This window comes from Oryzias latipes, chromosome 18 (genome assembly GCF_053564925.1).
Source record: "Oryzias latipes strain Hd-rR chromosome 18, Olatipes_Hd-rR_3.1".
In the NCBI taxonomy this organism is placed as follows: Eukaryota; Metazoa; Chordata; class Actinopteri; order Beloniformes; family Adrianichthyidae; genus Oryzias; species Oryzias latipes.
In genome coordinates this window covers 13806336-13830601 of record NC_136254.1, presented here as the reverse complement: position 1 = coordinate 13830601, position 24266 = coordinate 13806336, and the positions used below count along the sequence as shown (strand labels likewise).

Here is a 24266-nt window from a genome sequence, read left to right as displayed (position 1 = left end):
GTGCAGGGATAAAGATGGCTTCATCAACGGGCTGCAGAGATCCTGCAAGCCACCCATCAATGAATGAAACATTAATTAAATGTAAATAAAACAAATGAGCCTCCAAACCTTTCTAACGTTATCAATACACATTCAGCTCACCTGTTCAATTAAATTTAGTCGGGCTGCTCTGCTCCTGCGCGGCGTTCACTTGCTGCTCTGTATGCTCACTTTCACTTTAATTCTGTAAATTTACGAGTTTTTTCCCCCCGTAAATTTATGACTTTAAATCTCGTAATATTACTTTTTTTTTTCTTGGTGGCCCTAAAACTCGTAGATTCTTGACAAAAATGGACCAGTAAAGGAGCTATTCGATGTTTTACCTTATGAATACGGATTTTTTTAAAATATAAAAAATACCAGCACTGAGAAGTCCACCACTGGTAAACATTTCAGTTATGGGTGACGAGAATGGGGGGTGGAGTTGCTCCACGGCAACAGTCACGCCCACAACTCAGAGGTGAATATCTGATGACCTACTGCTGCTTTGCAGAAACTATGTTTTAGAAAACAACTGTTTAGGGTTGTTGTTTGTTTTTTTGTGGCTAAAAACAGCATAATCATAATTAAAGACCAATGTGAACACTTTTACAATTGATCGAAAAACCCATGTAGGATAGTTCTTATCAACCACCACATAAAAACTATAAAAATGAAATAGTTCCTGAAATTATTTGAACAGTTCTATCAAGAAAAACTCGTGCCTGTGCTTGCATGTTCAGTTGTTTCAAGCATTATTTTTCTTTGTGTAAGCTGTGCAGCCAGTCTTATGGATATTCAGTAGCCAGAAAGCCGAAAGATGGACAACCCAGAAGAAACTGAGGTTTGCTAAACATAAATGGTTTTGAGTTCTGGTGAAAAACAAATTGCTATTTCAAGGGGAAAAAAACACTCTGAGAAAGAAGTGTTTCCAGAAAACAAATAACTTTAACAAATGGCCAAGCCAATTGGAATGTCCTCTAGTCATTTCTCTGCCTGTTCTTGGATAAAAGCCTTAATCCAAGCATATGTGGCGGTCGCAGCTCAAAGATTTTACCTATCTGAGAGAATATGAAAAGTGCTTTGAACAGCATTGAAGCATTTCTGTAGCATAATTAAAAATAAATGTCAATACCAGAAATGCAAAAAAGCAATCTGCCAAACCGCTTTTTCTTCTGCTCATTCTGTCAATTAAAATGATAAAGAAAATTGTATTTGACATTTCATCTTCAAAAAGTTCTCCAGTAAATGTGTAGCAAAATTCAATCAGAAATATCTAATTTGAAATTTAAAATGGATTAACAGAAATTATTTTCCTTTTCACAATCTAACTGCATCAAACGACTCAAATATAAAATTAAAAATCAATCTAATTGGAAAATGCTAAGTCCAGTTAGCATTTCCAGGAGGGAGGCGGGATACAACGGTGGGATAAAAAGCATATATCCAGGTCTGCGAAGCCTGTGCAGACTTCTACCAAGACAACATAAAGCCATGTAAGTGCTGCCAAAGGGCCTTTAAAGCAGTGCTGAACGCAGGGCTTGAATACAGAAGGAGTGAGGCGGCAGAAAGTGAAAGGTAAATGAACAAGTGCAGGACAGAGTGAAATTACACATGTGCAACACAAACTGAACAGTCTGACATGACTTCTCACATGGAGCTCACTGTTCACAGCTGCTCCTTTTCTCTATGACAGGTGCAATACCAAGCCAAACTGCAAAAAGTAACCCATAAATCAAGTTACAGACTCGATAGTAATCATAAGAAAGACTAAGCAAGTTTAACATGTTTGGAAAGTTGCAGACAAAGACTTTTGCAAAAAGGAAAAACAAAATGGTATCATATAGTCTGTCATTATAAATACCAACCTACGCTATGTTGTTCTGCTCCCATATGCTGACCTAATTAATTCATGGGTCCATGTTAATGAGAAACGAACATGCAAACATTTGTAAGCAGCTTTGGTCAAACAATCAGGAAACCAATAATGGAGACCTTCGTGTGTGTGTGTAAGGGGGTGGTTCACACCAGAAACAATTTCACAAGTAAAGCAAAAGTGAGTCGAATTTAGAGTAAGGACAATGACAGACCAATGACAGACTGCAAATCACAGGACTGTGTTGAAGGTGTGCTAGGAAAATAAATCCCCCTGTTTCCCCCCAACATTTGAGGGTTTGCCAGTATTATCATCTGCCAGGAATGCAACCTGTCTTTAGCGGCAGAGAGTGAAACAATCAGTATGCACAAAAGCTGCAGTTCCAACAACATCGTTGCCACTTTCCTCTCAGTTGCTGTGCTTGATTTGATCATGGAATGTGGTTAATGCAGTTAATTTACATCAGAGATCTAAAGAAGGACATTACACATGTGAGTGATATAATGTTAAAAAGCATCAGCATGTCTTCAGCCTCCTGCTCATTCAGTTGCTTGTGCAGTGCAGTGGTTCCAGGAGATTCCCATTCTCAGGCCATTTCAATTTCATCAATCATTTACTGAGTGGTGACAATATCAGTGCACAAATGTGTTGTCAAGTCTGTCTGTGTGATTCATGTTCTGTAAAGTTAGGCAAATGTGATTTTTTTTTAAACCAAATGTCTTTATTTCTCCTGAAGAAAGCCTTGTATTATTTCCTGCAGAATTCTGTGCCAATGGGGATGTCTTTTTTGAGCTGTGTATATGTACATCCAAAGTTTTGCTCTGTAATGTTTGTGGATAAAGTAAGTAGGAGGAACAAAACAGACTGGCGATATCGTGACATGCACATAAACAAATCGGATCATGTCTGTGACACGGACACATTGTGGCTTTTCAACTTTTAATTGCAGCTCATTTTCTAGTTTTCATGAGCAGTTGAGGTTAGTGTTAGTAGTGTATTTTTTGAAAATAATAAAACATAAATCACAGAAAACATTTGAATGACAATCTCCTGATTGTTTGTTTTTTCAATTAAATCTTTTTTTGTGTACAAGAAACATTTTTTTAATTGATTGCAATATGCTTCTGTTATAATAAAAAAAGCTAAGGAAAATAAGAAGTCTTGTTTTAAAAAATATACAGTACAGACCAAAAATTTGGACACACCTTCTCATTCAAACAATATTCTTTATTTTCATGACAATAAAAATTGTAGATTCACACTGAAGGCATCAAAAAGGAAATAACACATGTGGAATTATATACATAACAAAAAAGTGGTAAACAACTGAAAATACATTGTAGGTTCTTCATAGTAGCCACCCTTTGCTTTGATTACTGCTTTGCACAGTCTTGGCATTCTCTCGATGAGCTTAAGAGGTAGTCCCCTGAAATGTTTTTCACTTCACAGGTGTGCCCTGTCAGGTTTAATAAGTGTGATTTCTTGCCTTATAAATGGGGTTGGGACCATCAGTTGTGTTGTGCAGAAGTCAGGTGGATACACAGCTGATAGACCTACTGAATAGTCTGTTAGCTGCTTTTTTCTACAATACAAATTCTAATTACAGAAAAACGAGTGGCCATCATTACTTTAAGAAGAAACCATCAAGCGCTACAAAGAAACTGGCTCACATGCGGACCGGCCCACGAAAGGAAGACCAAGAGTCACCTCTGCAGCGGAGGATAAGTTCATCCGAGTCACCAGACTCAGAAATCGCTGGTTAACAGCAGCTCAGATTAGAGAGCAGGTCAATGGCACACAGAGTTCTAGGAACAACTGTTAAAAGGAGACTGTGTGAACCAGGCCTTCATGGTAGAATATCTGCTAGGAAACCACTGCTAGAATAGAAGAAAGAAATTAGACCAGTGGAAATCTGTGCTTTGGTCTGATGAGTCCAAATTTGAGATTTTGGTTCCAACCACTGTGTCTTTGTGCAACGCAGAAAAGGTGAACAGATAGACTCTACATACCTGGTTCCCACCGTGAGGCATGGAGGAGGAGGTGTGATGGTGTGGGAATGCTTTGCCAGTGACAATGTTGGGGATTTATTCGAAATTGAAGACATACTGAACCAGCCTGGCTACCACAGCATCTTTCAGCACCATGCTATTCCATCCAGTTTGCATTTAGTTGGACCATCATTTATTTTTCAACAGGACAATGACCACAAACACACCTCCAGGCTGTGTAAGGGCTATTTGACCAAGAAAGAGAGTGATGGGGCGCTGCGCCAGATGACCTGGCCTACACAGTCACCAGACCTGAACCCAATCCAGATGGTTTGGGGTGAGCTGGACCGCAGAGTGAATGCAAAAGGGCCAACAAGTGCTAAGCATCTCTGGGAACTCCTTCAAGACTGTTGGAAGACCATTTCAGGGGACTACCTCTTGAAGCTCATCAAGAGAATGCCAAGAGTGTGCAAAGCAGTGATCAAAGCAAAAGGTGGCTACTTTGAAGAACCTAGAATATGACATATTATCAATTGTTTCACACTTTTTTTGTCATGTATATAATTCCACTTGTGTTAATTCATAGTTTTGATGCCTTAGTGTGAATCTACAGTTTCCATAGTCATAATAATAAAGAAAACTCTTTGAATGAGAAGGTGTGTCCAAACTTTTGGTCTGTACTGTGATTAAAATGCAAATGTCAATGGAGTGACAAAAAGATAAATGTAAGCCATAGCTTTGCTTTGCAGAGATGAGAGACTGGTGCCATCTGGAAACTAAATTTAAGTTTTGTTTTTAAAAATGTTTCCCTTACTGAATAATTTGTTATCTTTTCTTGTATTACTCCTATAGATTAGCTGTTGATTAATTTCACAACTTACGAAGTAAAATATTTTTGACCTTTGCTTAACACAAACTCAAAAACCTAAAATCTTGGGATGCATTTTATTTTACATATGTCTGGATTAGAGGGAATTTTTTTAAAAATAATTGCTTCTAAACAAAGGCATTTCCAGCATGAACAAGTCTGTGTCCGTCCAAGAAATAATTATCACCAAAACCGAACAAACAAAACAGTTCCAAATGCAAAGGAGAAAAGTCTGCGCCAGTGTTTGTTTAAAGCCATAGTTTTTGTAGGCACTTGGGCAAAGAAAAGTCTGACACGATGCAATACATTGGTGTACATTTGTCTGGATATGCACAGATCCATGAAGCACTTTGTCACGGTTGCCTTCTTGTATGAAGCATCGGTTTACAACAGGAACATGTGGAGCATAACTGTTTAACAGCTGCACTTACACAAGTGTCAGATAATTTCCCCAAGGACAAATGATAAAAAGCACAGGAGGAGTATTTAAAAATATCATCTTTACAGAAACTGCAGTTTTACCAAAATACTACTTATTACGGTTTTAACAGCTGATGTTCAACACATCTTCTTTCCCCTGCAGACAGCAGTCTGTGTATGGGCATACCTTATAGATATGATGATGAACTTCTGTAGTATGATGACAAATTTGGTTTTATGGATGATGGCAGATTGACAAAACATCAAGAATTCATTTAAATATCAGAACAAACCTTTCTTGAAATAGTTTCTTGAATTAACACTTAGGAAAGTATCAAAATCTGTAAAAATGTTACACAATGTAAAAAAAAGAAAATAAATGAAATTTATAGAGACATGGGAGAATATATGACAAATCATGACTTTGTGATGTTATTTTGGCACCTTGGTACTTTATTCTTTAAATCTTTTGTGTCTATGTGAATATTAATTATATGTTCAAAATGTAAAAAATGTATGTCTAAAATATTGTACAATTGGGGGTGGGAATTAGTAGGATTTTCTTCTATCACTTTCTGCTTATCACATTCATCCTAAATATATATATATATATATATATATATATATATATATATATATATATATATATATATATATATATATATATATATATATATATATATATATATATATATATATATATTGATTTCCATATATATAAAAATAAATGGAAATCAAATTAAATCAAGCTTTTAGTGTACTGAGTTAAAAAACAAAATAAAATAAAAAAAGGTCAATACTTCATGGTTTTACCTTAAATAATTTGGAGGGATTTTTCTTTGAAACCTCAGCAAAAATGAGCATATACTAAATACATCCACTTTTTTCTAAATGTACATGTGTGTTCCATTCTGTCTTTTTAGGAATGGAAGACTATGACTCCTGTCCAAGTGGTAGTCCCACAGTGTTGAGCTGAATGTAGAAGCCAATAAATAGTATTGTAAACACTGTCAGACAGGTCCATTTAAATAGTAAGTGATGCTGGTGGCCACAGCGCACAGCAAGAAGAACCTGCAGGGAGGCATGTGGAATGTAATTCACGCTTTACTTCACACTTACATGAGACTTCAAAGAAGGCTCCACAAAGCAGAAACAGCACAGCAGGACATGAAACCGTTTCTTGAAAAAAAAAATAGTAAAGATGTGAAATTACTCTTTTTTTTGTTCATTAACACATAGGAGCTACATGTCTTAGCACAAGATTGTTTAAATTATTTTCAAATGAATGAGATATATGGGTTTCACATCTGCATAATATGAAACAATGTGAATATCAAACATAGATATTCCGAACAATCTCATCTTTCTGAACCTAGAACTGGAATTTGAAACATGGCTCAATAACCCAGTCAATTAACCCTGTCCCACCTGAGCTGTTTTCAGACCCCAAGATAACCCCCATTGGAATATTTTGGAGATTAGCCAGACTAACTGGCAAACCATCTTAAATTGGGTCCTGAAATACACAGGTTCTTCTTGATCAGCCATCCAACCTCAACAGCACATGTGCGCAGTTATAACTCCAATGGATTCTGAATCAAATGACAGCAGCTTTGCATTGATACACTCTTTAAAGACTTAGGTTATTTCTTAAAGGGCCTGTAATCAGCTATTTATGAGCTTTCAAATGTATTATACACTGCATTCTAAGTTATTATGCAAATTGTATTTAAGATGAAATTGTTTCTTTTTCAATTAAACTAATGGATGTCCTCGGATCACTGACATCAATCTCAGAGACAACTGTGATAATTAGCTTGTCAGGTGAGCTCAATTAAAGTCAAAGTTACTAAAAAAGGACATTCTACGTTATTAAGCAGTCCAACTTCTTTATGTTCTGACTGCTCGTAGATTTATGTAAAATAATGTGATTCACCATATAGAAAAATGCAATCATCCATCTTTCAACTAGCAACATGTAGCAATGCAACTCTATAGCTTCACAATCGCAACAAAGCAGACCATATACCGTGTTTATGGACACTAATGCTTCCTTCTCAAGAGACAGCAGCAACAGTGCACATTTCTTTTTTTTAATCTGGTTAAAATATATCATTGCATTGATGCTACTTCTGTACTTCTTTAAAAGAAGAGTCAAGTGATTTCAACATTTGTATTCAATAAAAAGAAAAAAATAAATCCTTTTTCTTTTCTTTTTACACCAAGACATTTCCTCTCCTACTGTTATGGTCTGCAATAATGGGAAAAAAAAGGTAAATATTCCCCTTGATTTATTGGTTGCTAATCTTCCACATTACGGTTTATTTAATGAAAAAGCAGACAAACACAACCCAAATGGTTAAACTTAAAGGCAATCTGTGTGCTCTGTTCTTCCTTTGGAAAATAATAATTCTGTTTTCTTTTGTAACAAATATCTTCATTAAGTGTAACTGCTGCATGCATTACTTCACACTTCAACACAATTTGTAAAATCATGAACAATTTGTGAAGTCTATAATACATTTAAAAAAGCTTTATCAAAGCTATATTTCTAATTCTATATGACAATGATAGTTCAAGATTTAACTTCAGAAAAATACGATCATTCTTTTTCCAAACCTGTTTTATCCCTTTTTAGGTGACAACCTAACCCTGCCTGCCCTTGTTGGATGAAGGCAGGTTACACCCTGGACAGGTTGCCAGCCCATTGCAGGGCCACAATCACACACCCATTCACACTCACATTCACACCTATAGGGTTAATTTAGGGTAATCAATTCAACAATCTAATGTATTAATACTTCATAATACTATGTTTATTAAACAGTATTTTAGTCTCAAAATACCATATATATATATATATAGGTAGATCTTCAAGACATTGACATCTCAAAAGTAGCTCACATGCCAAAAAAGTGTGAGCACCCCTGATTTAAACAGTCTGATGAGAATTGTATGATGTTCTTCTTCCAACCCACAACTGAAAGCTTTAACTAATAACCATTATCTTTAATTGCCCATCACCAGTCGTTCTACAAACAATGTGTATGCACCAGTTGTTGTTGCTGCACATAACTACTGCCATATGAGTCTTGGGAAACTTGGACAGGAGAACTAATATAACTAATATAACTTCATCAAATCTTCCTCTGCTGTATTTAAACCAAGCACATTAATTATCTCTGTCTGCTTACACAGATGCAAGACTTGTGGGAAACGTATGGATGATTGCAGAGTGATGTGATACACGATGCAAGAGTGCCACCATACAATCATTTTTAGGGTTCCCTTTACCTCTCACAGCTAAGGTAACAAACAATATTTTGCAATAAAGGGAAAGGTTAAAAAAGGAAAAACCTTCATTATGAAAGCAGTTGTTTGTTCAGTGAAAAATGTAGACAGAATCAATGACCTGCAGGACATTGTCAGATGTGAAAGTAAACATTTCCTTACTCTACTGATGTTAATTAACTTAAAACTCTAGTCATAAAAAACAAAATAGAGCAATTCAAAAGATGTATTGCTTTAAAGTGCTGTCCGACCAACCCAGAATGTCTACAAGGGCAAAGATATTAGATGATTAACCACAGGCATTTGAGAGAGGCTCTACCAGTGTCTAGCAAGCTGTAAATAATATTCTAGTCTTATTGTAAAAGGTGGTAAAAAAAAAAAAAAAAAAAAAAGAAAATCTACTTTCTGCCTGTGCCTTCCATGTTGGTATGAGGAAAAAAAATTAATGTGATCCGGGAATGAAGGTTGGAGTTCAGAGGGAAATTTTAAGTGGGTAGCGAGACGGTTGAAGGAAGTTTTGCTAACATGGGTACTAGGCTGTTGCCTAAGGGCTGACCCCCTTCAGCCTTCATTGGCTCTCTGCACCACCTATCAGTTTAGAGATGTTTGGCGGGGTGGCAGACATCAATATTGTCCTAGGTAGGAGTAAGGGAAGGGTTGGTTTATCAATTATATAGACCCTAGTATGTTTAGCTTGGTAAAGCTCTCACTGAGTTTCACAGTTTTTTGTAATCTTTTTTTGTGTTTTTTTTTAAACAAGCTCAGGTTCTCTCCTGCAGGTCCATTTGTTTTTACCGGATATTAAATGTGTTCAATCACCTTTAATGTGAAAATGGACAGAGTGTCAAAGCCTAGATTTTAGGGCATCAAAGTGAAGTTGCTCACATTCAATATCAATCATGTATAAATCCTTATAAATCTTGCTTTAGTCATGCAGCAACCTTCAAGAAGCAACAGTCTCAGTCCAGTAGGCAGCTCTACATTCCGATGGACAGCCCATCCCCTGCATAGCTAAGTCTTTACTTTTAGCCTTTGATGGGTATTTCAAAGCACTCTACGTGTTTGGCATCTGCTACGACCAGGCCTCACATTATATATACATATTTGCGCAGATGACCCTTCACAACAGTCATAATGGACTATGCCATAAAGACCCAAGAATATTAGATCAAAGCTTCTCAACTGAATCAGCCAACTTGACAAAATAGGTATGATCCAGTTTTGTTAGAAGTGCACTTGAAATTCTGTCAGAAATTTTGTTTGCCATCCTAATTTGGTTGTTACCTTGGTAAAAAGTTTGAGGTCAGTTTGCATTGCATTGTAAGGAAGCACCGCCTAACTATTTTATAGTATGTAGCTGACAGATCAGCAACAAACTACTTCATAGTATGTGGCTGATTTGTCAGTTAAGCCTTGTTCAGTGGAGTTCAACAAACAGTGAAAGAAATAGGGGGAATTTTCAAGAGATATGAGTAATGTCAGGAAAAATACTAGGCTGTGTTGTAGGAACTTGTGGAATAAATGTTTACTTGGTGAAGTGCAGCGTTTTATCGTCTCTGACAACCATGCTGTCAACATTATACATGAAATACCAGAAAATGTAGTTAATAGTTAGCTACCTTCAAACAGCAAAATCAAGTTCAAACATGAGGAAATTTAAAGATTAACACCTATAGCTATGTTCAACAAAACAACCATTTATCAATATGAACAAGGAGTAACTGGTGGTATAAATGCTATTGAAAAACCTTGCTTTGTCGTAAATATCCATTAATATTTGGGGAAAATGTCAAAAGGAAGTGTACAATGTAGACCATTGTCGCTCCTGTTTTTTAGCACCAAATTTCTGCCCGAATCATTCCTTTAATGATTATTATCAGCTTATCAAAAAAGTTACTAAAAACACACAACTTGATACCATTGCCCCCTCTAACCTCTAATGTTTGGCCCTAACTCTCCACTTTTAGATAACCAGATTTGAGGCAAAACACACGGAGAAAACAGAATTATTTCAAAAAAATCATGAAGACTTTTGCCCAAACCCATCAACGGAAACTAAAAAGCATTGTCTTTGAAATGCATTGATTTTGCAAAGATAGAAAAGAGTCACCTCAATTTCAGAGATGTTGACTTTTTTTTTACAGTTTACCTGCACATTCACATGAGCTGTGTGGTGGATGTGGTTTCAGAATTGGTCCGTTTTAGTCGTAAGCTTAAAGGCTCAAAAGTTTTGGACATGAATTGAGTCAAATGATAAAAGTCCTTGTATTTTTCAAGGAAAAATGTTCTTAGAACATGTGAAGGAGAACATTTGAAGACGGTGGGATTTTCTACGTGCCTCCACAGCATTCATTCAATTTATTTGACTTGCAGAAAACTTATGGTTTTAAAAGAAATGACCTGGGTGTTCATATATTGTTGCAGAAGACAGTAAGATTTGATTATTTTGACCATTTAGACAAATGTACCTTTTGTATTGCATAGGATAATTGTTTAATAAAAATGTGTACTTCTAACATGTTTAGCCTATAATTTTTGTTGCTTTATGTTCCAATAACCCTGTTGAATGACAACTGACAAGTAATTAACGTCCCGTGTTGTTGTATTTAAATACATATTTTATATACCGTATTCATAATACTAAATTAAAACAGCTGGTGATGAATTTGTCTGAACTTTTATTTTCTACTGTTTTTTGGCTTCAACTCTTGAAGTATTAATGAAAAAAATTGTGTCTAAAGTTCCTTTTAATTCTACAAAATGATCTTTCCCTCAGAGTGATTTTGTTATTTAATGTTTTGCTTCTGAAAAGGTATCAAAAATCCTGCAATGTATTTTCATAAAAAAATCAAATTATTTTACATCATAAATTTAGGACCATAGGATGCAGAGGAAACATGTATTTATTTATTTATTTATTTATTTATTTGAGGGGGAGGGGGTCATTAGTACTCTCTCAGTTTAAGGTTATTATTAAATTGTCACATTTGGACAAAGTCATGCAACATGTGCAAAAGACTGTTTAAACTCTGTGTTTGGAATTGTATGGTAGTTTGGTGATATTTAATTAACTCCTGTGTATGGCATTGAATCCTTTGTGAACTTTACAATTTTAATGTAAAATACATGTACTACCCAGAGGCTTACAGGGGCAAAGGTTTTGGACCAGACTTGCCTCTCCCCTCCGTTTTTATGTAAATTTAGAATTTATTTGCTCTTCAAGCATTGCAAACATGACAAAAGTATTTTTTTATTTAAATAAAAACTAAAACAACAATGAAACTGTTGTTTTTCATTTGTAATGTCTTTCCACTCTGGTATTTTACCACCCTTCCAAAGTCTTCTGCTTCATGCTGTTCACCTTTTGTCCTTCTCTTTTAGCCCTCACAACCACACAACAAAAGAACAGTGACAAATGTGGCAAATCATACAAATTCAGAAACTTTCCTGCATTTGAGGCAAAATACTGAAACTATACAGCTAAAATATATCACTTACCAAAATTAGTTCTGTGCCGTGAGAGATTGAGTCCACAGATGCAGACTCGTTGCTTACAGGCACCCTAAGCCAAAATAGCCCAAAAGACAAGCTAGTCCACAAACACACAATGTGTATACAGTGAAACAATCAATTAGATTTGAGTAAGGCATGGCTGCTGAAGCTAATGAGCTGAACAAGCTTTTCCAAATAGATTACCAGAACACCATACGCTGGAAAACACTGGGACAATGTTAGTTGCCCGGAGAGGAGCACAAATTAATCCCAAAACAGTCCTAAAACCCCCAGTTTACAGCAGTTGCAAAAAATATACTGCTGAACCTTTGTCCTAGATGCATCAAACCTGTCACTACTGAGCAGGAAAGCATATGTGGAGCTCCTGATAAGAATTGGAAGACTTGACACCATGGGGCATTAAAAGCTGCCAAGCTCGAAGGAAGAGTGTGTGAAATGCTATGATGCTGGGTGTCAAGGTCTTAAAGAGTTTCTTAGGGTAAATCACATTTACAAAGACAACAGTGCCTGGTTGGTTGTGAATAGCTGCTCAAAAATGCATTTTTTTTAGTCAGGCAGTTTAAAAGAAAGACTTGATGCATTGGAAGAGAGGTCTGATTTGGAGTTACAAAGCCTATAAAATGAGTTACGGGTATGGTAATGACAGAGAAGAATAATCACTAATATTTCTATCGCTGTTTAGATTCAAGGAACCTAAATTGGGTGATTAAGGGGAATTATTATGAAATGTGTGATCTATGCAAATCCCGGACATGGGAGAAAGCTGTAGTTGATGTTTTGAAGTATAAAGGAGAACTGTTTGTTCTGACCATCTTCCAAATGTTCTTAATATTCCATAGAAGACTTTAGGAGCTGGATCAGGGTAGTTTATGTCTCATTATGTGAGGCCACCAATGAAACTTTGAGCAGAACACATGGATTTCTCAGTGTAGAGTTAAAGATGTTAGTTGAATACTGCGGCTTCAACAGCACACGGAATCGGTTAGACAAATGGCATCGAAAAGAGAACTACTCAGAATGTCACAAATGTCCTAAAAAGAGCCGAGAATACAGGAACTGACAGGCACTCAGCCCTCCTGTACTTTCAGAACACACCAATTATAAGTACGACCTACTCGCCAGCACATCTACTCATGAGCAGACTGCTATAGTCCAACCTGATTTAAGAAAAGCCACATTCCTGCCTTCACTAATGTGTAAATGAGATGAGTATGCCAGAAAAAGAGCCAGAAGAGCAAAAGAGGCCCTACGACATCATTACCCCCTACTGGAACATGCAAAAAACATATGAGACTGAGCCGAACTTTGGAACCCAGGGACAAGCAGTAGAACTCCAAAGATGAGGAATGGAGGAAGAAAGGCCATGAAGGAGATGTGTTAGAATAAACAGGGGTTGAGGATGACTGTTGTAGAAGAACAGCCTATCACGTCATATAACAGCACACATGTTCAGAGGGACAATTAAAAATGGCAAAAAGAGCTGAATAAAACACCCAAAAGCACCATAACACCATCAAGTTCTGTATTAATGTTCCATAGAAAGCACTTAAAAACCAAAAGTAGTTTTTTCCCTCTTATTCAGTAATAACTAGGGACAACGATTCCATTCATTTCCTAATTTGTGGTTGACAATATGAATCCTAGTCAATATTGGTTCATTTTAAATGATCCGATTTGATCTGGTTTACTGACCTAAAAATGATCCAGGACAATTTTAAGCCAAAACTTCAACCAGTGTGACTCACCGCGGTGATGAACCAGCAGGGGGTGGGTGTCACGGTTAACTACCCCCACCTCACCCCCCCCCCATGCGCGCGTCGCAAATTAATACAATTACAACGTGGTATTCTTTACTAACAAATACCTGTAACAACTAATTACTACATTTCTAACTAATGAACTAACTATAGAGGTGTTGTAGAATGACTATGTGTATGTGTGTCAGCGCGCTGTGTCCAGTGTTGCCAAATTGGGTGGTTTCCTGCCCGATTGGGCGGTTTTGGTTCTAAATTGCCGGGTAAAAGAGACTTTGGGCGGGTATGCATAATCTGGGCGGTTTTATGGTCGGTTCGGCGGGTTTTTTTTCCTCATGAATATATAGCGGACTAAGTTAGTCTGTGTGGCTCTTGGAGTCCTATGTACTGAAGCTCCGTGAACGCACCAGGCAGAGCAGCTTAATGGCCTAGTTCCAATCACGCACCCTGTGCAGAACTTTAAAAAAAAAAAAATACGTGCGGTTATCGTCCCTATACTAAACAGTGCAGGTGAAGTTTTCCAGATTCCTTGGATTTCTTGCTAGATATTTAATTGTAAATTAATATGTGTACAAACAAACAGGAAAACAACAAATCCATTCACATTTTAGTTTAATAAAGTTCAGCCCACTTTTGTTTTGCTGCATCAAAATAATACAACTGGAACATTTTTAGAACATTCTACCACACTGTATGGTCACATTGTATTTGCTAAATTAAAAGTGTTTTCACACATTTGACTGTAAGGCTGGACTGATCATTATTTTTGCTGCCATCACATGTGTGATGTTTCAAGTTATGCTGTGATGGCATTTGGTCATTTTTATATTATAGTAAAATTAACCTACCATGCCTCAATCCAAACAGCATTTTCCTTTATCGATATAATGTATTGATTTCATTTTGAAAGGATTTTATAATGTATAGGTTGATTTAAATAACAAGTTGCCTCAGACAGCTTAATCTGATTGGATCATAGGAATATAAATCAATTCTTTAAGTCAAATAAATATTACACGTGTTGTGATAACTTTATTCTGGACAAAAATAAAACATTACCGTCTCCAAAAAAATATAAAAAAGTGAAATTGCATGAAAAAAAGAGGATATATTTGTGAAATGCTTTTAGCAAAAAAAATCATAGGAAGTATGTCATGGATTACAACATATTACAACTAGAAGTGAATTTCCTCATCTAATAGATACATTGAAGGGGAAATCAGAAAGTTTCTGTTTTAAAATTCTAACTTGTAACAAACCTTTCAAGTTATACACCCGGTTTGTGATCATAGCCTTGGTTTTGTATTATATTAGTATGCTTTTTCACCTGAGGGACAATACCTGTATTTGGTTAATGACTGACTACCAAAACACATTGTTTAGGCATCTTAGTTTGATTGCTTTGGTATGCAGTCTAGTGTAATCCCAGTGACCACAGAAAACAAACCACACCAAGAGAGTTATTTAGCCTCGACAGCACCCGTCAGTGGTATATTCATATGTGGTTTTGGCTGCAGCACGTTTTTACTCCATTTTCAGTTGAGCTTTTTTCCCAAGAGAACTACCAAACAAACACTCCAGGAATATGCTTATTTGCTGTCCAATAATCAATTTGCAAAATATAGATGACCGAACTCGTACTGTTAGCACAGAAATTATAGCTTAGACTCACCGCTTATGATTCCAGACCCGCAACAAACTAACAGCTTCTTCCTAATAAACAATAGTTGTCATCCATAAAATTAATATAATTTATTCGGTTCACTGGATTAAAAAAAATAATGATAAATAAATAGAAAAGGAGTCTGCATCAAAGTGAAATTGTTTCCATCATCTCAATCTTCTTTCTTAACTCTGGGTGTTTGACAGATGGAAAGGTCTATTCAAGGTTGTGGAAAATGGACAAAAGATCACAGGAAACATCACGCTCATAAAAAATACAAATAATTATATTAAATAATTAAATACATATCTTGACAGCATTTTAATCAATACAAGTATTGCCAAATGAACTATTACGATATATCGACAAAAACCTTTTTTCTAACACGCCTAGTGTTGCGGCTCCCTGTGCTTTCATCTCATTGGGAAACTGATCCAAAAGGCTCTTTGAGAGGTACAGGTTGCTGACCCCTGGTCTAGCACATCCACGTGCATTCCAGGTTTGTATGTAACGTTTTCATGTATAAAGTAAAATGTTTTGTTAAAAAAACAATGATGTTGCATAATGAGGAAATGAAACACTTTATGTTCTTAATTTGTTATTTATTTATTTATTTATTTTTCGCCCTCATAAAGTATCCATAAGAGTATCGTAAAATACCGGATCGATAAACAATATCAATAAGAGTAGTAGTACCGTTGAAACCTTAACGATAACCCATCCCTATTTGTGAATAGCCAAAAATAGAGTTTAAAATTCCTTCAGCACCTCATACATGTTTAACATTGGCATTTTTCTGCTGACTCTGAATTTGTTGTTTATTTTTTCCATGAGTGGAAGTTGAATAAATTCCGAACTGAAATATTTAAAATAGAAAAGGAATCAAACCCTTAATGCACTTCGTCATAAGTGATAAAGCCATCTGGATGTTTTTGTTTTTTGTTTTCTTAAAAAATATATATTTACACCCCTCTCACCCTTCTGCCGGTGGTTTCTCCTCCAAGCTTGGGTCCTCTACCAGAGGCCTGGGAGCTTGAGGGTCCTGCACAGTATCTTAGCTGTTCCTAGCACTGACGTTTTCTGGACTGAGAGGTCTGAGGTCTTTCCAGGTATCTGTTGTAGCCACTCCTCCAGCTTGGGGGTTACTCCCCCGAGTGCTCCAATTACCACGGGCACCACTGTCACCTTCACTGTCCATGCTTTCTCTAGTTCTCACATTCACTCCAAATGTTTCCATCACTTGGCACTGCCACATCCACCACAACGGCTTTCCTCTGTTCTTTATCCACCACTACAATGTCTGGTTGGTTCGCCATTACCATCCTATCAGTCTGGATCTGAAAGTCCCACAGGAAGGAAGCACAAAATTTGCTTCTCTTATTCTCTACCACCTTCGGAGGTGTTTCCCATTTTGACCTTGGGGTTTCCAGTCTTTGCACAGCCTACACCTTGGGTCATATCTGGTGTGGTAGATCTGAGCCTCTATTGCTCTAGTGCTCAGGGCTTGTTCCTGAGCTGCCAGGATGAGCGCTTCAGTACTGTCCTGTAGGCCAGCCCTTTCTAGCCATTGGTAGGACTTCTAGATATCAGCCACTTCAGTTATGGTCCGGTGGTACATCCCATGCCGGTCTTTGTCCTCCCATGAGGATCTGTCCTCCAGCACTGTATCCTTTGCTCTCCATTGAGACATTCACTGAGCACACTGTCAGTTGGGGCCTTGAACTTGATGTATTCATGCATCTTAGAAGTTTCATCATAGATAGTGGCTTCAACGCTCACTAGTAATCGGCCTCCTTCCTTGCGGCTAGCATACAGTCTCAGGGTGCTGGATTTGGGATGGGACCCTCCATGCATGGTGAGGAGCTTTCGTGTTTTAACATCCGTGGTCTGTTTCTCTTCCTTTGGCCATCTTATTATTCCTGCAGGGTATCTGATAACTGGCAGTGCGTAGCTGTTTATTGCCTGGGTCTTATTCTTGCCATTGAGCCGGCTTCTCAGGACTTGACTTACTCATTGGAGGCATTTAGCTGTTGCAGCTTTCCTTGTTGCCTGCTCCAGGTTGCCATTTGCCTGCAGAATTCCAAGGTACTTGTATCTGTCCTCAATTTGTCCACGTTATTGTTCCTTCTGGGAGTTAAATCAAGGCAACTGGGAGGGATATATATATATATATATATATATATATATATATATATATATATAAATTTAATTAGGTCATTGGATTTCTGATCATGTAAAGTTATAAAAGGTAATAATTGCATGTACTTTAATTTAAGGTTTATGTGAAATTTGACATTTATTTTTACTTTAAAATGTATTTTAAAGAGCCATGTAGCATCACAGGTCATATGTGGCGTAGTAGCTTCTTTTTCATATTATTATTGGTACAAAAACAAATAACAAATATAGCTAAATTGAGGAGTCGCTTGTTAACTGGATGAGATGGCTCTTTTTAGTAAGCCAAGTCAAAACAGCCAGACTGTCCATTACCAGAATATATACCTTATCACATCCGTAAAAACACACCACTAATCACTTTCCATTTCATTTTCTCTACCATCAGACTGTTTGTCAAATTCTATTGATTCATTGAAGTGCTGTTTGTTTGGAAGTGCTGTTTGTGCAAACAGAAAAGGCTTTCAATTCTTGGTGCTTTCTTCACACACTGAAATGACAACATATGTCAAGCCTGCAAACCCCCCCTCCCCAGACTGGATCCATAAATCTAAAAAGAGATGAATGGGATCGACTGATGTGGCATTTTGAGTGTGTGGGGGTGGGGGTAGTCCCTCTGAAGATGGGATAATGACTGTGCGAGGCCTTGCGTAAACACCTCAGATCATATTAGTTTGTGTGGTTGATCTTTACCTCCCTCTCAACGTTTTGTCTGAAAAATACAACCTTTTTGAATTCTGTTTGGCAGGGCATTCATCCCTATGAAAATGATACACAAAACATGCTGGTGATGTCATGAAAAACAACAATGATCCAATTCATTTGAATATCAGTGTCCTTTCTCTGTCTAGAAAATATTCATTGTGACATATTTGGTTTCATGGCGAGAAAATCCATAGGATCAAAGTACGTTTTGCAATTAACTTGAAACAGAGACAAGGCAAGCACCCTTCTTTGAAATAGATGGCATCCACAGTCAAAAAACACAACCAAGGACATATCTGCAGGGCAGATACAATATTTACTTGTATTGACAGACACAATTTCTGGTTAGGTTAAAGTCCCAAAAGTTGTCACACACCTGGTTGTGTGAAATTCGTTCCCCACGCTTTACCCATCCCCGGGGGGAGCGCTGAGCTGCAGATGCAGCCCAGGAACAATTTGGTGGTTCTGTTTGGTGTTTGGTGCTGGAATTTGTCTCTACTTTCCTTTATGAGGATCGTGACAGTAAACTCACAAAGGAAAACAATGTGCTTTCAGTTAAATACTCATTGTGTCATATTAAATGGACAAAAAGCCCTTATGGAGCGGTGGAGAGCTCGAATTGAGGCTCTGCAGATGAAATCTCTAAGCTGAAGGTCATAGTCAGACTCATTCAATAATGGCTGTGTGCAAAAATTTTATCTAAAAATAAAATGTTTTTCAGACAAATGCAAACAAATCAAGCTTCAATTAAACTGAATAAAAATCCACATTCATTTAACTATTAAAAGTCAGATCTGGCCTCATGCTCAGTTCACAACGGGCTTGAGAACATGTTTTCGAACGACTGCTTCCTATAAAAAGTCTATGCAAACGTGTGAACATGTGCATGTCGAGGTTCCCTTATTAAAAACTTTCGAATTGACATGTCGCTTTGCAAGTTTTCATGTCCGTTTTCATGTCCGTACTGTACACCTCTCTGCTAGAATATAGTGTAAATTAGAGTGGTGTTTGGACAGGTCACTGGCATTACCGCCATTACAAGTCACTTTTTTGTTACATTCAACCCTTGTGCTATCTTAGATGACCCCACCCTTACTTTGACGTGTTCTTCCTACCATGACAAAGGTGGATAAAGGTGGAAAGATTTCATGTAATCCATGGACACCAGTGAAGATCACAAATCATTGAAGAAAAATGGTTCAGAGCACTGTCTAGTGGGTCTAGATGACCCAACTCCCAACGTTAAAGTGCCTAGGATAGCACAAGGGTTATGACATCGTGTGCTACCTGCATCTACTTTGGAAAAATACTTCCACTTTTTGGATGTTTTTGCTAGTGGCCGCTCTGCCATGCTCGTGCGTTTGTTGTTACACTCTTGTCATGTGGCAGAGTGAGTGCCCTAGTATCCGTAAAGGCAGACTAGCATGAACAGCATATGCTAAAAGCAAATTTAAAACCTATGTTGTGCACATTCTCGAACATCCCCCACACATGCCCGGTGTGGACGTAGCATTAGCTTGCTGCAGAAAAATTCTGCAGCTTCATTCATTTTTAGTTTTTTTTTTTCTTCCTGCATAGGTTTGTATTTGTTAGTTATCCATTGGGCCAAAAAGAGGTAGACAGAATGAATTGACTCTGAAGTGAAAATGGAATAAATGTAATTTATGCTTTCTTTTTTTATCAGGGACCTCTGCCTGTGTGCTGGCTCCCTGACACCATCAGTGTGATGTTTTTCCTTCCTCACTGCTTTCTTCCACAGCTCTGACTTTTCCTTTCAGTATTTGTAAAAAATGAACAAATAAATAAATAAAACTGGCGGTGTTGCCTAAGTAATGAATAACCTTCCCACACTCAGCAGTTTACATTTTTACTGATGGCCATGCAAATTCTCCACATGGTGCTCCTCTCTGTGCTATGTGAAGAAGATCGATTTGTCTGTATTTTCTAGGGACAGGTTGTGCTTTTCTACTGCACTTAAAAACCAAAACAAATAACCATTTCAAATTGTTTCATAAAAAAGTTAAGTAATTCAACAAAAGTAAATTAATATTTCGATTTATTTAAAAATAAGAAGCTGAGAACAGTCCTTTTGGCAGTGACAGTTTCAGAGTAAGAAACTGTTCAGCATCCAGCTGGATCGCTTCTATACCTTCCACCTGATGGCAAAAGTGTAAACAGACAGCTTGATAGATGATGGGCTTCTCCTATTATCTTATTGGCTCTGCACAGCAGGAGAACTAATGGAAAATCTTGGCCACCAATGATCATGCAGACCATTTTCACTGTTCAGCCTTCATGACGTGAATTAAAGGTAACATCACATAACAGCAGAGTTGGGGAGAAAAGTAAAGCATAAATGGAGTCAGTGTACAGATAACAGGGAAACAAAGTATTGATCTTGCTCCATTGGAATGGAGGCAACACCAATATTAAGACTGGTTTAATTCATTATAGATAATTTAAGGACTACTGCTATTGCAATTACTTTGGCACTAAGTATTGCTGCTGTCCAGTACTTAAAAAATAGCAATATCCACCAAAGCAGTGTTTGTCTATTATTACTGCATTTTGACTATGTTGACTGTATTACTGTATTTACAACATTATATTTATCTTTTTCTTTTAATTGCACAATCTAGTTACTGTCAAGCTACACTCACACCACCCACAGCAACATCCGTTCAAGAGGCCACTTTCAATCAAAAGTCTATGTAAATGTGCGTTTTGTGCTCAAAACTCTCGTGTTCACGCGTTGCTATAAAGGTTTCTACGACCGTTTTTAGTTTGAACGCTCATTGCAAGTTAAACCAGGTTGAATCTTGACCAATCAGGGACTTTGATTTGGTGGTGACGGGTGGATGGCATCCCTTTTAGTTCACTAAAACTAAAAACGAAAAATTGCTCATGGAGCAGAAATTCATAATTGCTGTTTATGTTCAGCTGGAATTATATTACACTAAGTCTTTCATATGTTGGAATAGAGCTATGAAAGAAAAACCCTGGAGCAATATTTGCGGCATGTGCACTGCTTCGACATTTCGCACCAAGCTTTTTCCAACTGTAGGTGTAGGACATGTGCAAGTAAACAGAAGAAAAAGAAGACGGAGAATCTCCACCATGCTCGTCCAGCGTAAACACCATGGGCTAAACTCACATTCAAGAAAATCCTTACCTGGCATTCTTGAATGTACTTTTATTATATGGTGTTCACATAGGTCTGTGGCTAAACAATACTAGCACATTTACTCATAGTAGGAAAAGGCTTGGTGCGAAATGTCAAAGCAGTGCACATGTTGCAAATCTTGCTCCGGGCTTTTTCTTTCACATCTCTATTCGAATATATGAAAGACATGGTGTCATAGAATCCCAGCCGGGCATGAACAGCTAAAATTGATTTCTCCTCTATGATACATTTTCAAACGGTTGGCACTTCCATGTATAAAAAGAACACTACCCATACATCACTACCAAATCTGAGTTCTTGACTAATCAAAGTTAAACTTTTGACATGCATTCAATGGCTGTGCGTTTTATACGTAGAGCCCAAAAACAACTTAATAACTCTTAACAAGAGTTTTGAAAATGCAAGCCTGAAACACACATAAACGTGTGAATGTAGCGTTGCAGTTCCATATTTCAGGTATGCCACTTGCTGCACTAAAAAATCCAACAAAAATATGGTTTCCAATTCCTTCATGTTTTATTTGGATGACAGGACCTTCCTCTATGTGTAGCTTGATCAATTCTAGCTCAGTTAAAATAAGTTATATTTTCATCTAAATTGATGAATCCAGCATGAACTCAAGATAATCGGCTAAATTACTAATTTGCAGTCTGTTAATAGAGCCAGCCTGGGTGACACCTCATCTCTTTAGAGGCTTTACTGGTGTTTCCTTTCCCTTTTCACATCAATAAATGAAACTGAACTGGAAATTGAAACGTTGACCCAAAGAGAAAGATGGATGGAAACATAACTTGAACTGGACTGAGGTTAAAATTAATGCATTTCAGAATGCTATAAATGTGATGGTATTCATGAGGCATTCCGCTGAGCGTGAGAATATTTAGATCTGCTGGTGAGCTTAAATGTGACACTTTATCAGGAGTAATATGTTCCCATGTGAGGCACTAATTAGGATTTTACAATCAGTCCAATCTAACCCATCACTGAATTTGGCGAGCCATTGGTATTTTTTGACAAATGTGGATAATAAATTGCCACTTGTTGTTGCCTCTAGGGTGTTAGTGACGCATGCAGCGTTTTGTCTCCCAGATTATGTAGTTAAATTGCTAAAAAGACACACACGCACACAGACACACAAAGAAAGGTCCCAAAATGTTCCAACGCACTAATCCTCCCAGGGGACAATAAGCTTAGTGGACGATCATTAAATAAACGGGTGCGCGCGCTCAAGCACCCACACTGTGGTGAACAGACTGTGTGGTGAAGGTATTTATTCCTGATTCACACCTTTGTCAGGGACGAGAAGCAAAATAAATGTCAAAAGAAAAAAAAAATCTGGGCAAATGAACGCACAGCCACACCCTCAGCAAGTGGACGCGCTAAACCAGAGCTGGACTCAGCGGATCCCACATCTCCAGATAGAATGAAGAGCTGGCAGACCCCGGATCTGCTCACAGTTGGAGCACAAACATTAAGGACACACTGTAGGACAAAGCGTCCCCTATATCTCAACAATACTTGAACCAAAACTATTTTTAAGCAACAAAACCTGCATTTCCAGCACCTAGAAGCTGTTTTGTACAACGACAAGCTTCAACTCTAACAGATGAGTCACGTTTCTTCCTTTTTGACTATTTCCCCCCCCACTTGTACGCAGGGATGTTGCATTCTTGGAGAGGCTTCGTGCCCAGACCGCGCGTCAGTCAAATTCCCTCATTCAGCTCAATGGTTTCCAAAAAAGTTTGAGGAAATTTCGAACAAGTTTAACATTTTTTATATTAGAAGACAAAGTCAAATGTTTAATACTTTAACAGACTATCGTGGAAAATAAATCTGGCAGAAACCTTGACCTCCAATAGATGTCAAAGACGCTAGAGCGCATCACATTTCCTCTTTCATTCATGCGCAATCTGCAGATGGGGTTTACTCACCAGTGAGGACAATTTTCGTCTCTTTATCTCTCGGTGCTTGAAGCTGAGTGTCCGTGCCTTCTCCTCAGTTGTGTTTGCATGCAGTGGTCTAAACGGCACTACCTCCGGAGTCAGTCTGGCTCTTGGAAGAGCGGCATTAGACTAGTTCATCCCAGCAGCCAAGGAGCACGGCGAGCACGGTGGACTCAGAAGTGGATGTCGAGCGCGCACAGGGACTCGCTCCGCTTCTGTCCACGGGGCACAGTGAAACGAAATCAGTCGAAACTGCTTAGATGATCCCAAATCCTCTTCCTTTGGATAAACTTTCAATTCTAGGGAGCAGGATTGCAGGAAAGAGAAGCAATCGGGCTGCAGGACACCCACAGAATGGAGATGAAAGGGGGAGGAACGCAGAGAGAGGAGGAGGGAGAGGCAGGTACCGCTCACTCCGACGCGCTTCAGTGGCTATGCATGAGTTCGTGGTCCACACAATGCCTCAGATCCAGAGGCTTTTCTTGTTGCAGCTCTGTTTGAGCTTCATTTTTTTGAACGAACGAAAATTTGGATAGAAATCTTCAAGAACAGTTTAAAAAAACTGCATTTAAAAATATTTTCCATCAAACTATTAAATTATTTTGGTAAGGGCGTCAGTGAGTATCTCAGATACAGATTTTTGACTGCTGTGGTAGTTCATCCTCTCAAGTTCTAGTGACTGAAAGTAAATGTCATGGCAATAAACTGTTGGGCCAGCAAAGCATAACTGATTAATCTGAATCAGAGCCCTAGAGGAACAAAGTAAACCTTCTTTTATGCTGGTCCTGAGGATCCGCAGCCTGTATGTGACATGTGGGCCCTGCTGCAGCGCCTGATTCATCTCATCAGCTGATGAAAATGACAGTGA

The 24266-nt window shown here is 37.8% G+C and overlaps 1 protein-coding gene across 2 annotated transcripts in view; it reads right to left on the bottom strand.

Moving 5' to 3' along the window:
- htr2cl1 (5-hydroxytryptamine (serotonin) receptor 2C, G protein-coupled-like 1) overlaps positions 1-23754 on the bottom strand; it is a 249902-nt gene extending 226148 nt beyond the window's left edge. For both annotated transcript variants that reach the window (XM_078935954.1, XM_078935955.1), the window contains exon 1: positions 23387-23754. The gene's annotated coding sequence lies outside the window, so the exon portion shown is untranslated. The remainder of the gene's footprint in view (positions 1-23386) is intronic.
- Positions 23755-24266: the final 512 nt, after the last annotated feature.